This window comes from Rousettus aegyptiacus, unplaced genomic scaffold (assembly GCF_014176215.1).
Source record: "Rousettus aegyptiacus isolate mRouAeg1 unplaced genomic scaffold, mRouAeg1.p scaffold_m13_p_2, whole genome shotgun sequence".
Lineage (NCBI taxonomy): Eukaryota > Metazoa > Chordata > Mammalia > Chiroptera > Pteropodidae > Rousettus > Rousettus aegyptiacus.
The window spans coordinates 96,909,122-96,923,121 of NW_023416295.1; the positions used below are offsets into that span (position 1 = coordinate 96,909,122).

Sequence of the window (14,000 nt, forward strand, 5' to 3'; positions counted from 1 at the left end):
TGGAAATTGACTGGAGACATGCACTACTGAGAAGTGTCTGTTCATGAAAACTACTGAATTTTGAATAAAGCACTAACATGTGGTGTTTTTGTCTAGAACTGTCCCCATCCCCTGTACTTTGTTGTTTGCTAGTTCAATCAGGGCAGGTTGTAAAAACCAACAGTTTTTTGTCACTGTCAGAGTGGTCTGACTTAATTTGGAACATCATCAGTTTAAACAGTGATCTCAGAAGCAAGTGGACAGAGAGGGCTAGCAGCTCTGCTAGCCTAAAATTGCAGAGCGAACAATGGACTGGGGCTTACCTAGAAACTTAACAGGAAATTGAAAAAGGTGAAGCAGCCATGGGGAGATGGATGAACTCTCCACATTTCTTGGGTTGACCAAGGTTTTTGTGCATGTGCTACAGAGACAGGAGCATCCCAAGTCACCCACAGATCCCTGGCCAGTGCCAGTGGAACCAACCCACATGTACAGTGGAGATGCAAGGACTTGATGGAAAACAGAAGCCTGGGCAGACTTAAAGACCAAAGTTTAGTCTACAGCCATGCCACCCTGAACATGCCCGATCCCATCTGATCTCGGAAGCTAAGCAGGGTCGGGCATGATTAGTATTTAGATGGGAGACCACCTAGGAAGACCAGGCCCTAGAGGCGTAAAAAAAAATAAAAAAAATAAGGGATTGTAAGCTGACACGGTCCTTGCAATCTGTGAGGTCAACCAAGGGTTGTCTCACCTAAAACAAACAAACAACAACAACAACAACAAAGCTTGACATTTGAATGTGTCCCTCATCTCATACCCATAGACCTATCAGCAAAGAACTGACACCTAACTGGCTCAAGGTATCTTAAATACAACCTCTGGCCAGTCTTTGGCTGAACACTAATCTAGGCACACACAGGGGCGACTATAGGAAGCTAGGCTTAAGAATAAAAAGCAAGAAAAACAAAACGACAGAGATATCCATGGATACACATTGCAGAGGTGGCAGACTTCATAGATTTTGGCCAGGCAAGCTATTAAACAAACACACAAACAACAGCAACAACAATACTCGAGGGGAAATGAGAATACAGAGTTGCTAAAATATATTATGTAAAATGTTCAGTTTTCAACAAAGAAATTATAAAACAAGTAAAGCAATAAGAAAGTGTGACCATACTCAGAAAATAAAAGCAGTCAACTGAAACTATTTCTGTGTGTCTCTAAGATGTTGGGTTTATGAGAATAAGTCTTTAAAGCAGCTCTTATAAATGTGTTTAAGGAAATACAAGAAACTATATTCAAAAATTTAAGTAAAGTATGACAACAATGATAAAATGAATTTAAAAATTTCAATAAAAAGATGAAAATTACACAAGTGAATCAATTCTGAAACAATGGAGGACACAAGGCAGGGGAATGACATATTCAAAATGTTGACAAATATCTGTGAACCAAAAATTCTACACCCAGCAAAACTATTCTTCACAAATGTAGGCAAAGTAGATATTCCCAGACAACCAAAGAGCAAAAGAATGTTTTTCTAGCAGACATACTTTATAAGAAATACTAAAGGATGTCCTTTAGGCTGAAAAAGAAATGACATCAGGTAATACTCAAATCTACAGCAAGAATGAAGAGGTCCAGAAATGATAAATAAATGGGTAAATATAAAAGACTATGAATATATTTTCTCATTTCTTTAAACCTTTTTTAAAAAACAATATCGTATAAAGCAAAAGTTGTAACACTGTATTGTTGAGTATATATCATATGTAGAAATATATACAATACTAATGGAACAAAGGAGGTAAGAGGGAAATAAGTATGTTGGAACAAAGTTTCTAGAATTAATTTAGCATTATTCTGAATTAGATTATGGTAAATTGAGATGCATACTGTAATATCTAGAGCAACCACTAAAAAAATACTTAAAAAATGTAATAATAAAATCAACAGAGAAATTAAAATGACACATTAAAAATATCTATTTAACACACAAGAAGGAAGGGAGGGGAGAGAAATAAAAAGAGAAAAATAGAAAACAAATAGCAAAATAGCAGATATAAATTCAGCCATATCAGTAATTACACTAAATATAAATGAACTGTTATGATATTTGGATTTATAATAAATCTATATTTGGTCTTTGCACAGGGTTCCTGACTCACAGCTCCTGAACCCTTGGAATTTTCTAAGCAATCAAAGCAATGGGAACATCTTCTATTATAATATTTGGTCTTTTGCCCTCAGTTTCTGAAATTGCTTCAGAGCCATGAAGGTGAGATGCATATCTTGTTATTCATAACAAACTCCTTTCCACCACAGTTGGGTTTATGTAAGTGAAATTGACTTTTGGAAATAACCTAAAGATGAGGGACCTGGTTGCCAGGGGAACCAAATGTAATTAGAGTTTTGGAACTTTCGGTCCCACTCCCTGATCTCTGGACAGGAAAAGGATCGGAAGTTGAATCAGCCACCAGCGACCAGTGATTTAATCAGACAGCCTGTGTAATGAAGCCTCCATAAAAACTCAGAAAGACAGGGTTTGGAGAACTTCCCAGCGGGCAACTAGAAACTCCCACATGCCACCATACCAGGCCTCTAACTCCACAAGGACAAAAGCTCCTTTTTGGGGGACCTGGCCCTATGTATCTATTGATTTGTATTTTAAAATTATCTTTGTAATAAACCAGTAATTCAGTGAGTAAACTGGTTTCCTGAGTTCTATGAGCTGTTCTAGTAAATTAATTGAAGCCACGAAGGGGATTGTGGTAATCTCTGATTTATAGTCAGTCTGTCAAAAGCACAGGTAACAACCTGGGCTTATGACTGGCATCTAAAATAGAGGCAGTCTTGTGGGACTGTGCCTTTAACCTATGGAATCTGATGCTATCTCCAGGTAGATAGTGTCAGAATTGAGTTGAATTGTAGGACACCTATCTGGTGCTGGAGAATTGCTTGGTAGTGTGGGGGAAAAAAATGCCACATACTGAAATTGGGTGCAGATTTGTAACTAAATATTCCACTTAAAAGACACAGATTGTCGGACTGAATATAAGAGAGCAAGACAAAACTATATGCTGTCAACAAGAAAAGCAGCTGAGATTCAAAGACACAAACATATTAAAAGTAAAAGAAGGAATTTCAGTTTCAGCTAAGACATGTAAGTAACTTAAAATTCATCACTTCCATCCTTACAGGATAAAAGCTGAACAAACTGAAAATAAATGACTTTTCTTAGATCCATCAGAAAATTGATGTCACAGGGCAAAGCACCCCCCCCCCCGAAAACTGGGGAGACACAGAGAATACAGAGAATCACAGCCTTGATCAGCTTATCTAGAGAAGGAACCGCTACAGCCATAAAATGGTAGGAATATTTAAGTGGTAATTTTGATGAATTGCTGGAGGCTGAATGTGGATTTGAGTGAGAGTAAGAAACTCCTAGAGATGCAGTTTCATGGGCTTTACCTTCTTCCGGAACCCTCCAGATCCTCAAGGCGAGGATCCGACAAAAACACTCTCATGCTTCAGGCAGAGGTGAGGGGGAAAGTAACCTTTTGTATTTATGTTCAGAGTTCTCCATAATAAAAGTTTTCTCTCCAAGGGGCCAATTTTACCTTGTTGACCTGGGGGGAAGGGCAATTAGCCAAGTCAGGCTCCCTATAGCCTTCCTGTCTCACCTTAAAAAAGAAAGAAAGAAAGAAAGAAAGAAAGAAAGAAAGAAAGAAAGAAAGGAAGGAAGGAAGGAAGGAAGGAAGGAAGGAAGGAAGGAAGGAAGGAAGGAAGGAAGGAAGGAAGGAAAGAATGAAAAAAGAGACAAAGAACATTTCCTAAAGGTCACAGCCGAGAGACTCAGGCAGCTAAAAGACTGACATTTAATCATAAGATTATAGAATACTTCCCCTCCCCAATACCTTACCACCACATCAACATGGTTCCAGTGTAAGAACAGCAGATTAAACTGAAAGAGCTGAAAACACAAGGTCACTAGAGATAACTGAAGCCTCTGGCACCTAAGCTATAGTAGATTTGAAATATGGCCCAGCTCCTAGCAGGATTAACACAAAATCTCACACTAAAGGTCTATTTGCCTCGGTTCCTATTACCTAATACATTATGTCTGCTTTCAACAAGAAAGCAGAAGACATGGTAAACAACAAGAAAAAAAGTCTAAAGAGACAAAGCAAGCATCAGAACCAGACTCAGATATAACACAGATTTTGAAATTCTGAGATAAGGAATTAAAAATAACTATGATTACTATGTTAAGGGTTCTAATGAAAAAGTAGAAAACATGCAAAAACATATAGATAATGTGACCAGAGAAATAGAAATTCTAAAAAAGAATCAAAAGAAATGCTAGAAATCAAATATATGTAGCATAAATGAAGAATGCCTTTGATGGGCTCATCTCTAAACTAGACACACACAGCTAAGGAAAGAATTAGTGAGAATGAAGATATGCCAACAGAAACTTCTCAAACTGAAATGCAAAGAGGAAAAAAATGAAAAAGACAAATCAGAATATTCAAGAATTCATGGGACAATTACAAAGGGTATAAGATATGTGTAATGGGAATATCAGAAAAAGAAGAAAGAAGGGAAAGAAGCAGAAGGAGTTTGCATAATTATGATCGAGAATTTCTCAAAATTAATGCCAGATGCCAAACCACAGGAAGCTCAGAGAACACCAAGCAGGATAATACCAAAAATATTTGTACTTAGGTATATCATATTTAAACTTCAGAAAACCAAAGTAAAGGAAGTCTTTAAAAAAGTAAGGGTGGGGTGAGGGAGGCAGACTTTATGGATAGATAGATATTCAGACTTCAACAAGGATAGATATTACATTGGACTTCTTATCAGAAACCATGTAAACAAGAGAGTAGAGTGAAATATTTTAAATGTCGAAAGAAAAAACCCACCAATCTACAATTCTATATCTAGAAAAATTTTCCTCCAAAAGTGAAGGAGAAATAGACAAATCCACTACCATAGTTGAAGATTTCAAGCTCCTCTTTCAGTAATTGATGGATTTAGTAAGCAGGAAATCAATAAGGATATAATTGAAGTGAACAGCGCAATTAATCAACAATATTTAATTGACATTTATATAATACTTCATCCAACAAAAATAGAATACAAATTCTTCTCAAATGCACATGGAATATTTAGCAAGATAGGCCACATTCTGGACCATTACACAAAGCTTTACAAAATTAAAGAACAGAAATTATACAAAGTCTCTTTTTATCACAATGAAATTAAACTAGAAATCAATAACATAAAGAAAATTTAAAACTCCAAAAATATTTGGAGATTAAACAACACATTTCTAAACAACACATGGGTGAAATAAGTCTGAAGAGAAATTTTAAAATATTTTGAACTAACTAAAAATGAAATATAACTTACCAAAATTTGTAGAATGCAGTGAAAGCAGTGCTTAGAGGGCAATTACAGCATTGAGTGCATATATTAGAAAAGGAAGATCTAAAATCAATCTAAGTCTTCACCTTAGAAAACTAGAAAAGGACAAATTAAATTTAAAGTAAGATCTTAATAAATGAAGATGAAATGTTAATGGATTGGAAGACTCAATATTGTTGAGATGGTAAATCTCCCTAAATTGACTTATAGGATCAACTTATTTAAATCCCATCAAGCTTTCTGGTGGAAATAACAAATTGATACTAAAATTTATATGGTGATGCAAAAGAATTAGATTAGCCTAGACAATTTTGTAAAAGCAGAAAAAATTTGGATTTATGCTACGTGATTACAAAACTTACTAAAAACCTTCAATAATCAAGGCAATGTGGTGTTGGCATCGAGATGGGCACATATATTATTTGAACAGAATTGAGAGTTCAGAAATAAAACCTTATATTTATGGTCAATTGATTTTCAACTTAGGTAAGAAGACAATTCTATAGAGACATGATAATCTTTGCAACAATAGGGGCTGAGGGAGGGGATATCTATATGCAATCAAATAACCTTAGATCCTTCTCTCACATCAGACATAAAGATTAACTCAAAATGGATCATAATCTTAAGTGTAAGAGCTAAAACTATGAAACTTTTAGAAGAAAATATAGAAGAAAAATCTCTAAGAAACTTTGTGAAATCTTTATAGTTTCAAAACAGGAGCCATAAAAAAATGGATGAATTGCACTTTACTAAAATTTAAATCTTTTGCACTCCAAGAAACAACCTTAAAAAATAAAAAGATCAGTCACAGAGTAATATAAAATATTTGTAAAACATGTACCTGATAAAAGTCTTGTATCTAGAATAAAAAAGAACTTTTCAACTCAATAATAAGTAGACAAACAACTTGATTAAAAATGGATAAAAGACTCAAATAAATATTTCACCAAGGAAGATTTATGAAAGGTTGCTAAACATCATTAGTCATTAGGAAATGCAAATTAAAACCACTACATGCTTACTAGAGTATGGGTGGTATCTCATATTCAAAAGGACAGTATCGATGAGGATGTGGAGAAACAGAACCCTCACTCATTCCTGGCAGGAATGAAAATGGTACCTCTACTTTGGAAAACTGCTTGGTTGTTTCTTTAAATTAAACACAGACTTACCCCAAACCCAGCAATTTCACGCTAAGGAACCTATCCAACAGAAATGAAGACAAGGCCGCAGATATTTGCAAGTGAATGTTCATAGCAGCATTATTTATAGTAGTCCCAAACTGGAAATAATCCAAATCCAGTGTACCAGCTGGCGAATGGATAGTGCATGCATACAATGGAATACTGTTCTTCAACAGGAATAAAATCCCAGTACATGTTACAACATAGATGAACCTTAAAAAAATAATTCTTAAAAGAAAGCAGATGCAAAGACTATATAATTTCATTTATAGTAAATGTTCAAAAAAAATTATTGAGACAGAAAGCAGATCAGTAATTAGCTAGGGTGAGGTTTAGGGGGAGTGGATATTGACCGCAAATAAACTTAATAGAATTTTCAGCATGATAGCAATGATCTAAAACTGGCTTGTGGTGATGATTGCACAACTCTATAAATTTATTAAAAATAACTTAATTGTACACTTGCAGTGGGTGAGTTTTAAGGTATGAAAAATATACCTTAATAAGTCTAAAAGAAGAAAACCCAAACCTCAGTACTGATTCAGCAAAGGAGATGTGACCTCTGGGAGAGGAAAGCCCAGAGTGACAAGCTCCTCATCTGTGTAGACAACAACATCCTGCTATGACATAAATTCTCTCTCGCTCGTCCTGACCTACACTGACTTATTGTATTGTAGCCTTAGCCAAGGGCAATCTTGTTTAGCTGTCCGTCATCCCTGTGGACTTTCAAGATCTCTGGGACAGTGTGCCAGGGTTCTGGCCACTTGCTCAATACTCTTCAGCATCATGATGTGGAGACACCTCTGCTACCAGTAATAGTCCATGTGTATCATAAATCTAATAAAAACAAATTCTATAATCTTGGCCTTTACAAAACCAAAATGTGCCCTATATATGCATATTCTGGATGACACTTTCTACCCTACCAAAAACACCTATCAACCTACCGAGCTTCTAAAACATACTTGACGTTTGTCCCCCAGGAACGAGAGAGAGAGAGAGAGAGAGAGAGCGAGAGCGTATGTGTGTGTGCATGTGTGTATCTGTGTTCCAGAAAACCTAGGTAGAAGATGGGGGATGAAGATATAATAATTTAGTGCCTGAGTTATTGAGTTTTACTTGAGTGACACATCTGAGAAGGAATGAAAGAAAGGTTGACATCATCACTTCCTTTGCCAACTTTGTTGGCTGTTTTTGGTTTTTTATTTTTTTTAAAGGAAAGAATTTCTTTGGGGCTGCATCTGGCTGCCTCCAAAGAGAGATCAAACCAGTACATTTCCTGCAGTTCCCTTTCTCTTTCACTCTGGACCCAGTCACCAGCTGAGTTGTTCAGGGCTCTAGAATTCCTTAACTATTTATTTCATGTTTCCTTAACTACTTCTTTCTTGATTCTCATTCATTTCACAACAGATGTTTATTAAGTTCCTATTAAGTGCAAGAGCCTGAGTTAAATGCTGTGGGGGATATAGAGATATCCCGGATATCTCTATCCTGGATAGTTTACAATGTAATTAAAGCAGGATGTAGATAAGGTGTGTACATAAATAACTAAACTATTAGGTAATAGAGGACAGAGATACATACTGAGTTATCAGAGTTTTCAAGAAGGGAGAAGTCTTTTGGCTAAAACAATCAGGAAAGTCTTTATAGAGAGAGTGCTATTGAAATCAGAGCCTCAGGATGGGTATAATTTTGAGTGACAAAGTTGAAGGAATGTGAGAAATTTAAGTAGAAAAAGGGCACGTGCCTGAAGGAAGAGGATTTTAGATATAGGAAAGCACAAAGTGTATTTGAGAGAAAAACACTATCATTTTCCTAAAATACAGAATATGTACTGCAGAACAGTAGCAAGTAAGTCTATAAATATATAAAGTTGGAATCAAATCATGTGGGGCATTGAATATCAGATAAGATTTGATTCACTTCCAGATAGGCAGTGTTAACCTTCTCTTGACTCAAAGGGCATTTAAATAATGGAGACACAGACTCAGGCTCTATCTTGACAAGATCCATAATTTACACCCCGAGAACTTTCCAATATGATTACAAAAATATGGATAGTCGTACCTGATGACCTTTAGGTCGCATCCAGTCTGAGACTGTAAAGTTTGGTGGTCTCCAGGAGGCCAGAAACAGAAAATGAACTCTTGTCTTTTGGTGCCCTGGGTGACCAGAGCTACATATGGCTCTTGGGGAAAGATCTGGCCTCCCAGAGAGGTGCTAAGGGCATTATTTGCTCAGAAGTCAGTCTCTTCTGAAGCTTAGAAAATGCAGATGGCCTTTGCATAATACATGGTGCCTGGTGTTTCAACTATCGGGTGGGCTGGTCACCACTGCTAGCACAGTGACAGGCAGACACGAGTGTGCATGCATCCTGTTTTAGGATCCGTTTGAGCATTATTAAGTACATTGTATAGACAAAGATTCTTAAGTAGTACCCTGTGGAGGAACGGTGAAGCCCCAGGCAGACTGTCAGAAGAGCTTGTGAAGACTGACAGATATGCAAAATCTTTGTTAGCTTTCATTCCCGTTGTAATTCCGTAGACTACCTGGGCTGGCTGGCACAGCGAATACAAAACACCTGCTGAGGCCAGAAGTCCTGCAATGGAAGCAGAAGGGAAAGGAAGAGGGATATTTGCATCTCAGAAAGAGGAATGGAGAAGCGGGATATATAATAAGTCAGACACTAACATTTTAAAAAATCAGGTGGGATGAGGGTAGGAGGAGGCTAATAGTGTCATTAAAAAACCGAAACACATTTTGCTGAGGTAGTGACTTCTCTACAAATCCAACAGCAGCATCCGAAATGGCCCTGAAATGGAAAATGATGAGGTTAGGCGCCTGTCTGCGACAGCTGGAAAATTAAATTGAGGTAATGTGGAGGAGACAAGGAAAAGCCCGCACAAAACATACCACCCATATTCTGAAGAAGTCATCTGCTGCAATCAGAAGCTGAGTTCAAATTTGAGGCTGTCGAGTAGATTTAATTAACTAATCTTCTCTGTGTTCTTTTCCTAGTTCAGCCACTTGACAGGTTATATTTAACACCTGGGCTTTTTTTCCTCAGCTGAACTAAATGACCACTGAAGTCCCATCTACCTCTAAAACTCTATTTCTGTGATGCAGGAAATTTCATTACCTGGGCGCAAAGTATATTTAGGATCTGAAAAAGTCAAGTGGTTTAGGGAACTTTAAATGTTTTGAAGCCCAAAAGCTTTGTATTTAAAAAATGGGAAAAAAAATTGCAGAATATTGATTGGATAGTTAAATTGAGATACTCACTTTCTGGTGTTTTATTTAATTGTATCACGCACACACACACAAACACAAACACATATACACATTTCTAAAGATAGAAGAGGAGACAAAGGATTAGAAATAGTAGAGAAAAGAAGTAGACACAAATAATATCTTAATATATGCCTAGCTTGCCTAACTTGCAAAAATCTGATTTCAAATGAAACTATCTACAATTTAATTCTACTTGTAAAATTTTCTTAGAACCTCGCCAGTTCTACAGATTGAGTCATTGTTACCTTAACCCTCTCAAGCCTCACAGCTCTGACACAAGGAAGGAAGGCCTCGTTCATTCCTGCTCTTCCTCCTGAATGTTGTAACAGGTCAGTGGCTTCATTACCCATCCAGCTAAAAAATTTCTTTTACTCCTTTTCCTTACCCACACTCCTTCAGTCACCAAGTCCTTCTGATTCCATATCCCACATGTACACTGTGGAAACCTCTGTTTCTCACTGTAACCTTTACTGATTTCATTCAAGACCTCATAATCGCTCATCTGAACTACTGCCACAGCCCGGTAAATAAACCATGTTCATTTACTCAAGGCATGCATTTTGTACCAGGATCTCTTTAGGCCCCAATGACACTGGTGAGTAAGAAAGAAGTCCCTAGACTCAAGGAGCACATAGTCTAGTAGGAGAGACAGACAATAAAACCACTAAAGAAGGAGATATACAAGTCCCTAGACCTAGGCTTCCCTTCCAGGTTTGTCTTCCTTGTCCCATTTAAAATTGTGTTTTAGTTTCCTGTGTACACACCTGTCTCTGTTACTAGATGTAATTTAAGGAGAAGGATCACGTTGTTATTGACTTTGTATTTTCAATACCTGGCACATAGCAGGTGCTCAATAACATCTGTTGAACAAGAAGAAGGAAAGGAGAGAAAATGGGAAGAAGGGTATAAAAGAAAGAAGGAAGGAAAAGAAGGAGAAAGGGAGAGAGAGAGAGGAAGAAAGGATTATTCTTTGTGTGGGAAAATTCGCAAAAAGAATACGTGGCAATTAATGTCTATGCAATCTTCCGGGGCATTTTTGGAAACTATGAAATCTGGGATGGAATGAAAAGAGCCCCATCTAGAGGTAGAAAGTTGCAAGAATGGACACTTTTTGAAGTTTTTCCAGAAATATAAACCACTGATCAGGCAAAGCTGAAACTTACACCAAAGTAACCTTTTTAAAAGGCCAATCAATAGTATTGAGATCTAGAAATCCGTTAACAATAAAAAATATTTCTCAAGTTCTTCATGGGCAAATCAGAATAAAAAATCATTGAGTCACATGATCTCTGAACTTACAAAGTATAAGTTGTTATTTCTTTTTGACAGTAAAGTCCTAAATACTTGTGACTTCATACAATTAGACCATGAGAATTTACTAGGAGATTCTAGCTCCTTTCATATCATATCATATCAATCATATAATATCAGTGATAAAGTGAAGCTTCTCTGCCTAGAGAAATCAATTGCTCCCACCATGACTGCACCTCAGGAGAAACGTCCCGAAGGAAGGAGAGAGGCCCTGGCCGTGGGTGCTAGCACTCTGCAGTAACGGGTGACTGAGGTCTCAGAGCTTCACAGGCCTCTGAACTTCATAGCAAACCCACATGCATAACAGCAGCAATCAGCAAACAGAGTTCTACTGATCAACGTTAAGTTGTCAACCAGAAACTGATATCTGTTGTCGTTTGAGTGGTTTTGTTTGAGTTTAACGAAGGGTAGAGAAAACGATGGGACACGGGCTGCAATTTAAACCCTGTACTGCGGCCATATGAAATATCACTACAGAGGATATTTTTATGGTACCATTTTTATTTGAATCTTTCTGTTTCAGAAAACAAACAGGGTTGGTTTGGCTGCGAAGCACCATATTCCATTTGCTTATTTATAAAGACCCAACTTCTATATACTGTGTTCCATGGTTCAGTTAGAACCACTAAATAGCACATGGAATAGAAAGAATGGAACAGGAGTGAAAAAACTAAATTCTGATCCCAGCTGTGTGATCTCAGGCAAGAAATATAATTTTTCATTTGAACATTGGATTTCTAGAATGTGAAATGGAGAGAATTTTCACTGCATTCTTCTCTCAGGTTTTTTTGAAGAACAAATAAAATAATACACATGAAAGCATGTTTTATTTTTAAGAAAAAATTATTAGGTATAATTTACACACAATGAAATTCATAGATCTTAAGTGTTGGTTCAATGAGTTTAGACAAATTCATGTATAACTGTAACCCACACTTCAATCAAAATACAGAATATTACCACCATGAAAAAGTTACCTTGGGCCTCTTCCCAGGCAATAATTCCTAGCCTGTGCTTCAGATGCAACACAACTCTGATTTTTTCACCATAGGTGATTTTTTTTGTGTGCCTATTCTAGAACTTCAAATAAATGAAATAATACAGTATGCATACAGTATGGCTTGTTTCACACAGCACAGTGTCTGAGATTTATTTACATTGTTACATGTGTTAGTAGTTTGTATATTTTTTACTGAATAATATATTCCATTATTTATCCATTCTTGATTTTAAGAGTGTTGTTCAATGAGTTTGATGCATGTATACACCCTATAACCACCATCACAAACAAAATAAAACATTTCCATAACCTCCTAAAATTCCCTCAGGCTCCTTTTACCATCAATTCCGTCTCAGATCCATGACTCTAGGCACTACTGTTCTGCTTTTCATTATGATAGTTTGGCTTTTTCTAGTATTTCATATAAATGGAATCATACACTGTGTAGTCTTTTGTGTGTTTTTACTTACCCTAATGTCCATCCACATTGTTGCATGTAGTTTTCCAATGAATGAATATGTCACAATTTGTTTACCCCTTAACTAATTGATGGATACTTGGGATGTTTCCAGTTGGAAGAAAATTCATGTGCAATTAAGTCTTCATGTAAATAAATGTTTCATTTCTGTTGGATAAATATATAAGAGTGGGATTGCTGAGTCATATGGTAACTTTATAAGAAATGGCCGAACTGTTTTCCAAAGTAGCTATATCATTTTTGCATTCCCACCAGCAATGTATGAAAGTTCCAGTTGCTCCACATCCTTGTCAACACTTCACATTGCCAGTCTCTTAAATTTTGGCCATTACAGTGGATATGCAATGGTATTTCACTGTGGCTTTAATTCACATTTTCCTAGTGACTAAATAATGTTGAGTATCTTTTTATGTGTTTATTTGCCACTTGTTTATTTTCTTTGGTGACATGTCTATTTAAATCTTTTGCATTATTTTTTCTTTTTAAATAGAGCCATTTGTCTTCTCATAATTTAATTGTAAGAGTTATTTTCTTGGACATAAGCCCTTTATCAGATATTTTGCAAATAGTCTGTAACTGCCTTTTTCTTTTCTTGACACCTTTTCAAAAGCAAAATTTTTAATTTTGTTGAAGTTTAATTCAACTGTACCTTTGATTTGTGCTTTTTGTGTCTTATTTATACCTACCCAAGGTCCAAATATTTTCTCCTATGGTTTCTTCAAAGGTTTAAAAATTTTAGCTCTATGGTTAGTTTTATAATATTGTGAGTTATTATTTTTTTTTATGTACAGCGTGACATAAGAGACTAAGTTCATTTTCCCCATATGGCTATCTAATTGTTTCAATGCTATTTATTTAAAAGACTATCATTCCTCCTATTGAATTGGCAGCTTCGACAAAAATTAATCAATCATATATATGAGGATCTACTTCTGGATTCTTTTTGTCTATCTTTATTCCAATATCAAACTTTCTCGACTACTGTAGTCTTTAATATGTCTTGAAATCAAATAGTGTAAGAGAATTCAAATTTTCTTCTTTTTTAAAACTGTCTTGTCTATTTTAAGACCTTTGAATTTCCATATCAATTTAAGAATCAGCTTGATATTGTGTTGAATCTGTAGAACAATTTGAGGACAACTGACATCTTAACAATATTGAGTCTTCTGATCCATAAGCTTATAGCTTTTAGTGTAAAGGTCTTGCACATATTTTGGTAAACTTATTCCTAAGTATTTTATGTTGTTTGACACTATTGTAAATAGTATAGTCTTTATTCTAATTTCCAATTATTCATTGCTAGTATTTAGAAATA

At 36.0% G+C, this 14,000-nt stretch overlaps 1 pseudogene; it reads left to right on the forward strand.

Moving 5' to 3' along the window:
- The first annotated feature begins 534 nt into the window (after positions 1–534).
- LOC118614806 lies at positions 535–653 on the forward strand (annotated as a pseudogene).
- The last annotated feature ends 13,347 nt before the right edge of the window (positions 654–14,000 follow it).